Source organism: Rutidosis leptorrhynchoides, chromosome 4 (assembly GCF_046630445.1).
Source record: "Rutidosis leptorrhynchoides isolate AG116_Rl617_1_P2 chromosome 4, CSIRO_AGI_Rlap_v1, whole genome shotgun sequence".
Lineage (NCBI taxonomy): Eukaryota > Viridiplantae > Streptophyta > Magnoliopsida > Asterales > Asteraceae > Rutidosis > Rutidosis leptorrhynchoides.
Window position 1 is genome coordinate 107,373,650 of NC_092336.1, and position 7,671 is coordinate 107,381,320.

The 7,671-nt window shown below is 34.8% G+C and overlaps 1 long non-coding RNA gene across 6 annotated transcripts; it reads left to right on the top strand.

Annotated features, from left to right (window-relative positions):
- The first annotated feature begins 5,149 nt into the window (after nt 1-5,149).
- LOC139842534 (uncharacterized) lies at nt 5,150-7,325 on the top strand. 6 transcript variants are annotated; one of them, XR_011757441.1, is made up of 4 exons: nt 5,150-5,806; nt 6,214-6,563; nt 6,730-6,780; nt 6,875-7,325. It is a non-coding gene; the product is annotated as an uncharacterized lncRNA (long non-coding RNA). The 6 variants fall into 6 exon arrangements; XR_011757443.1 differs by having other exon boundaries at nt 5,150-5,669; nt 6,203-6,563; XR_011757444.1 differs by having other exon boundaries at nt 5,150-5,669.
- Nucleotides 7,326-7,671: the final 346 nt, after the last annotated feature.

Consider the following 7,671-nt stretch of genomic DNA (forward strand, 5'->3'; position numbering starts at 1 on the left):
AAACCACCGCAAACCTCAGTGATTTCACCTAATTTTTTATTTTCACCTTTAATTCTCCCATTGATTTCCCATTTGCTAACCCCTCTTTTTCAAATACATCCAGCTTCATTTACTATTCTTCTAACCACCTTAATCCAACCCTTTAAGTGCCTTAAATTCATTGCCAAAATTTGCCCCAAAATCCTTTTCCATTTCCGCTATACCATATACTATCGAGAAATACGATTCCGGTTGGTGGATGTACAGCTTCATAAACTGCTCTATCACATGCCTCCACCTCTCTTCCATCTTCATCCTCGTTTTGTTTTAGAAATGACAATGCGAACCAACTATAAAACTCTTCGGTTGATGTCATATTTGTTGTTGCCGAAAATGTCAGGTAGAATCCTCCTTCTTTGGCGGGGCAAGTTATCAATGGTTCTTCAATTTTCGTCGGAGACTAGACAAAACCATCTCAAGGCATATGATCAAATCCATATTCGCCAAAATTGGTCCGTAAGCAGAAATCAAATTTTGGCCAAGTTGAAGGTATTGCTTTGTTAATTTTTTCGATTTTAATCATGTTGTTGTCGGCGTGAATTCTATGAACGGGTCCCGCGTTTTTGGTCACCTTAAATTTTTGTGTTGGCCGGTCGGACGTGCTAACCGAGTTTCTCGTTCATCATTTAGAAGTAAACAGGTTTCGTCTACTGTTAAGTTGCGAAGTAAGATAGGTTTAAACCACCAAGTGATGAACTGTTCAGAATACAACATGTTGGTGGTCGATTCCGTGCCTTTGGTCGACTTGAAGCTTCAAGCTTTCTTGATTAAAAATAAGGTAAAGATGTAAGATCTCCAAAGTGGGTCACTTTGATGCCTTCATTATGTGTGATACCTTTATTATGTTGTCCATTTGAAACAATTGGCTATAAAATACTTTGGTTGGAAATCAAGGGTATCTCGATTGCTTATGCTTCGGTCAAAAGTGTCATTTTGATTGCGAGTCTTTTCAGTGAGGTGTTGAAGTTTGCAGACGTTTCAAACTTCTTGGGAAACGTGGGTCATTTTTTGCCTTCATTAAAATCAAGAACCCGAAACATATACATGATTTGGTCGATGTGGACCTTGAAGATGATTCGTTTTTGGGATGCAAAGTTTGGGTTAAAGAGATTGGTGTCACGTTGGAGTTTGAGTTAGGAACGTTTCTCACCGATTTGGTTGCAATTACCTATCATATAGTACTTGCGGGTCATCCTATTTATGGTAATCATATTGAGATCACGTACGACGCTTTGACCGCTGATAGTGTTGCGGTGACTCAAGTGGATGATGATGTTCGGACTCGTCTTGAAAGTGAGTTAGAAGCTACGGTTGATGGGTGATGTTGTTGCAATTGAAGACATGAATGTTGATGATTTACGATTCGGTTCATTAGGTAACATGGAAGCTACGGTTTTGATTGATGATTCGGGGTCGACTGGGACGCCAAGAATGGATGGTACGAATTTGAACTCGATTCCGGTTTGCGAAGAAGACCCTATTGGTCTACCATCTTCAAATAAGGATGCCTCGGCTCATGGTAATCTAGCGAATGCCTCTACTGATGTTGATCCTAAATTTGTTTTACCACCTTCAGGGTTTGTATAAGCCTTGTGTGGTTAGTGAAACACCGCTGATTAAATATAAAAGACGCATGAGTAAATTGCACAGTTGACGGTTCCAAGGATGATTCTACGGTTCATGACATTCAAGTGGCGAGTTCATCGGGTACTAATCACAAAGGATTTTTTTCAAGATTTGGCGGAACGGAGAGTCCTTTCACAATCTTCGATTGTACTTATAAGCAACATATCATTCAATGTTTTAACCTATTCATTCCCAAATCAGAAGGGCAAAGGTATTCGTATCAATAAGATCGATGGTTTGACGTCGCGACCAAATAAAAGAAAGCAAAATGGTGGAGTCAAGGCCGGTTAATTTAACCATTCAGGCTTGCCTGAGTGGCCACCAAGTTGCCCAATGAAGCACACCACCCGGGTTCAATTCCTGACTATGAAAAATTGTTCAAAAAGATAGTGTGACTAGAGGGTGAATGCACAATTCACCCGGTACCAGGTCTCGCGCTCGAAGGGCTTGATTACCCGAGGTTTTACCTTCAATGGGGGAGCCAATGTGCTCGTTCATAGGAGGGTTTCCTCACTTACCCAAAAAAAAAGGTCGGTTAATTTGGTAATTTGGTTTCTTTAGTTTGGTTTGTGTTATTGTAGTCGAGTTTGTTTGAAGTTTTATTACGTATCTTGTTCTTTCACATTGAATGTAGCTCCGTCCGATCTAGTTGTATTGTTATGGTATAGGTGCTGTCTCTTCCACAATGGCTCGGTTAAAGTTAGCTAGATCTATTTATCGGTTGTGTTTCCAGCATGTTTACTTTTAGTGAGCCGTTTCTTGTTTGGATTGGTTGTATCGTTTATAGGTTCCTTCATTTACTGATGAAGGTTTCCTAATTTTATAGTAATCGCTATTTCAGAATAAAATTAGAATTTTATTTCAATGTATTCGTCTATAATGTTTGGTTAATCTTTTGATGCATGTCAATGGTTTGTTTGAGATTGATTGTAGCTAGGGATGGCAATGGATCGGATATGGATCGGGTGAGGCCGTATCCATATCCATATCCATTTATTTTTTTACTTTTCATCCATCCATATCCATATCCGTCGGGTGAAGCGGGTTAATGGATAATTATCCATATCCGTTTAAATTTATTTTATTTTTAATAATTATAAGCGGTGGTTCACTATATACGATCAAAAGTAATATTTTTAATAGTTTATGCGACTGAAAGTCATATTTTACTAATCTATATAATAAATATTCAATAAATAACCTATTAAACGTGTAAAGATATCGACATGTAAGTTGCTTACTTTTAGTTACATTGAATCACATTTGAACCACCAAAATACGATAAATACATTTGATTATTTAAACAAAATAAAATATAAGAAGAAAGTTATATTTTTTAGAGAAAATATAAAGAAAGATGAATATGAATATAATTAATGAAATATCACTACATAAATGATACTAATTTGAGTGATAAATTTATATATTTAGTTATTTCGGGTGAAAGCGGGTTCATCCATGGATGAAATTTTTTCATCCACATCCATATCCATATCCATTTAGATCATCCATATCCACGAATAATCGGGTGGATTGGATGGATATCCACTGGATCGGGTATCCATTGCCATCCCTAATTGTAGCTATCGGTAGTTGGAAGCAGAACTGAGACGGGATGTGATTAAAGGAAAAATGAGATAGGTTTAATAAGATGACACAGTTAAACAGGAAAGCGAAGTGACACGGAAGGCCCTTACTCTCATTCTTGTTCCCGAATTGTTTTATTTCATCAACGTCACGTAAGAAGTACAAGTTGTACCTTGATGGGTCTTGGAACTTTTGCTCATATTTCTAACAAAAACTTTAATGGTTGTCATAAATAAGCTAGATATCATTGTATAGTTCGGTAACTATCACTTCAAAATCAATATATAATGGCTATGTATAAAGATTCTAAACACGTTAATGCCATCACTTAAGGTTGTTAGAATTTTTTTTTTTATTTATCATATTTTTTTGTAAAAATAATATTATAAGAGTACAATAAATAATGTGTGTTTGGAAATTTAAAACACGGTTCTTAAACGGCAATTAGAAAATTTCATTTTCAATACTATTGCATTTTCAAAAATGACAAGTTGTTAAAAATAAGTTTTCTTAACCTAACTTGGAATGTTCTTTTGACGGGTTCTTAAGTGTAAAGTTACGATAGTTTCTTGATTAACTAACTCACAGGCCACATGATCGCAAACCGTTAAGTTCCTGGTTTTGAAAGTTCATTATGATCTATCAAAATCCAGTATGATCTATCAAAAAAATTACTAGTCGGATCTAAATCTAAATAAAAAGGACATTGATAATCATAACACTAAAGACTATGGTTAAGCTTACTATATTTAACATTTCTAAATTAATTACATAGTATCAATATTCCTAATTTTTCTTATATAAATTTGGAAATCATATTATTCATGGTAAGGGATGAGTTATAATTTTGGAGTTTTCCCCTCATTTAATTTCCAATGGCTTTGAGAGTGAAATAGATCTCAGAGCCCTCTTGTGAGATTCGATCCTGGGTTTCTCCTCGACGCGTGCGTGTGTCTTACCAACTAACCAAGTCGTTCAAAAAAAAAGTTATAATTTTGGAATAAAGATAAATATGAAAACCTTAACCATAACTCTTAGAGCTATAGTTATCATTTTTCATAAAATAATGATCAATTTGTAAAACTAAATGGATTTTGTTAACGCTACTCTAATTCTCATTAAGATGCATAAATCAAGTAGCTATAAATAGATTTCATTACGGTGTAAATGCAAACAAATATATTAACTATTAAGTATGTTCCGATGTGGTTGTAATAATCATTTTGTAAAAACAATTACTATAGTTTTTAACCCCCAATAAATGGTCTAGTGACAGAATTGATAAATCGATAGCCCAACAACATGTCTAACACATAAGTTCAAGAGTCCATCATTTTCCAAAACCAATTGGTGATAGAGGGACTTCTCCTTTGACTTATATGCATACATTTGTTTTTGTCCATGACCGATGTGGGATAACTTCCCAACACGCCCCCTCACATCGAGGCGTGGAACAGTTAAAGAGATGGCTGCAAAAGAAGGTCTGACTCAATCTCTTTGCAGCGACGGCGGCACACTCATGGGGGCCTGACTCGGACTCGCTGTAGAACAAACCGTCCACCTAAGCTCTGATACCATGACAGAATTAATAAATCGTATAGTCTAACAACATGTACAACACATAAGTCCAAGGGTCCATCCTTTTCTAAAACCAATTGGTTTTAGAAAAGGATGGACTCTTGGACTTATATGTTGTACATGTTGTTGGACTATATGATTTATCAATTCTGTCATCTAGTAGCTCGATGTTTAATCTCTACAATTTACAAAGCGTGAAACTTAAATCTGACATGTCACCCTGCCCTACATTTCAGATGTTTTACTCCACGTGGATTTTTTAAATTTATACTTCTTATTTCTTTTACTCCTCAGAAAATTACACCTGGACCAATCCTAATCCCCATCAACAATTATTGAAACCCCCCTCTCTTCTGAAACTAGTTCACCACCGCACCCCTCTCTCTTCCCCCCCTCTCTCTTCTAAAATCTAAACCCTTTTGACTTACACCGGAGATTATGACCGCCCACTGCCGCAAACGACCGCGCCACTAGCACTAATTTATCCGTCACAATTTTACGCACCTAATGGTATAAATTTTGTAATCATGCGATTGTATTTTTTTTGCCCTAATTTTCTATTTTGATCTCAACAACGGTGATGCGATGGCTGCCGTAGTTGGTAAGGTTCTCCGCTGTTACAATAACTCGATGGTATTGATGAAAACATAATCGATGTTTTTGATTGCCGACAAATCAAGGGACTTAATAACAAGTTCATAACCTAATTCGGATGTTTCCTCACTGGTTGAATTAACTACTTTTGTTGTTTCATGATTCAGTTATCATGGTTGATTCGTACATTATCATCACAGTCGTTCGGGTCGAGACCTATTTCTGTCATCGGTGTGTCTTGCAAAGTATTTTTCTTGATTAATCGATTCTTAATCAATACGTGATTATCTCACATTGAAAGCATATTCGTTTGCAAAACGGATTTGAATGCAACTTTTGCAAAACGGATTTGAATACAACTTTTTGAATACAACATACTTTGGTAACTAATTTACTGTATCATTTAGTAAGTAATTTACTGTATCTTTTGGTAATGTTTCCATGATTTTGAATCTGATAGCATTACCAGTTCAGTCAAGCATGTGTTAGAACATTACATTCTACTATAAACTATTTTGAATTAGAACAACATATTTGCAATTGTTAGTCGTGCTTTAACTGTACACATAATCCATATATAGTTTTATAATTTAGTAAAAAGATAGGATTGCTGATGTTCTTACTGGTACAGAACATGTTGTTTCCAGTTGTTGTTGTTTTAAGCCTTATGGCCACCGTCGTTACTGTCTTCATGGTTTAAACTGTAAGTATTTGATATACGTTGAAGAAGTTTGTGTGTATTGTAAGAGTATATTAAGCTCATTTTTATTATGGACAGTTTATGCGCAGGTGATGTTTTGCACTGATGCAGTTGAATTTCCTGAAGCGTTTTACTTAGATTGGTGTTACGAGTTGTTTTATAAGTGAGTTTCCTAAAAAACTATTGTTGAAGTTGAAGTTCAGTAGATGCATTAGGTAAAATGCTTATATACACATCTTTTTATTGTATTAGAATGTATTTATTTATTTATTTGCACTTCAAATGTTTGATAAAATGCTTGAACGAATATATAGTTGATGCAAGTATTTTATGAACTAATCTCTTAACAGATTCCAGTTTTGAATGGAGACTGATTTTGTTTCAAGTTTGATGGGTATTAATTTTGGTACCTCTACCCACTGCCGTGTGGATGCAGAAGGTAATATGTTTTGTTTTTTATTTTTCAAGTTTTCTTAGTCTACTGTTGAAATGCAAAGTTTTTTTAATACGTGTTTTTTGGTTATGGTTGATGTTTTTAGGTGTTTATTTAATGTGAAATTGCATATTTTTTTAATGTCTCACATTCAAAAAGATTTGTAAATCAGGTGACCTTTTTAATGTGAATCCACAATGTTTAGGTTAACAAGTTATTAAAGGTGAAATCTTCAATCAAATTCAGCTTAAACTTTAAACAGTTTGCTGTACACCTACATTTGATCCGAAACATATAAAAATGTGTTTGCTTTGCAGTTATGTAGTCACAGCTATGTTGTCTAATACATTTTGGTGAATATGCGATTTAGTTGATCAGCGGTTTTGAGAATTGAAACTTTGAGGGGCATGTTGATCCGTTGACAAGAGCAATCTACTATCAAGCTGAAGGTATGGCTGGTATTCATACTCCTAAAGTGTAAATTTTTTTCAACCCCATTTTGGCATCGTTATACATAATCATATTTTTGTTATGTTAGTAAACGAAAATTGTACCTGTTTGTTATTTATCTTATGAAGGTATAAGGATAGGAAGAAAAAAAATATGAATTATTAAGAAATTAGGGACGTACTGTAACAAGGGATAAATTAGGATTTGTTATGACCAATTGGGTTGAAAAGTGCAAAGTTGAGTTAAATTGACGATTTACCTATGTTTATATAATTAGAAGTTTATTTGGAAATGAAATTTCGAAAGTTATATATGGTTAAAAGTGTTTATATTGTCCATTTGTAGCTTCGACCCGTTTGTGCCATATTGTGTCGAATTGGGTATTACTTGATTTGGACATGTCCTAAATGTCACTTTAGACTAATGGAATGAAAGTTAAACATCTAGGTCACCCAGACTCGATTTTGAGTCACATAAGGGAAATTTTATAGTTTTAATAAAAATGTCAAAAATGACGCTCGGGTCAACTTTGCAGGTTCGTGTTTTTAATTTGAATAAGTTTTGAAGAAAACTATTTATTGTGTTATAAAGTACTCCCGAAAAGCTTCAAATGTGTATATAATGTGTTTGGGTTTGTTGAGGCTAAATGGGTTTTAGATAGTCG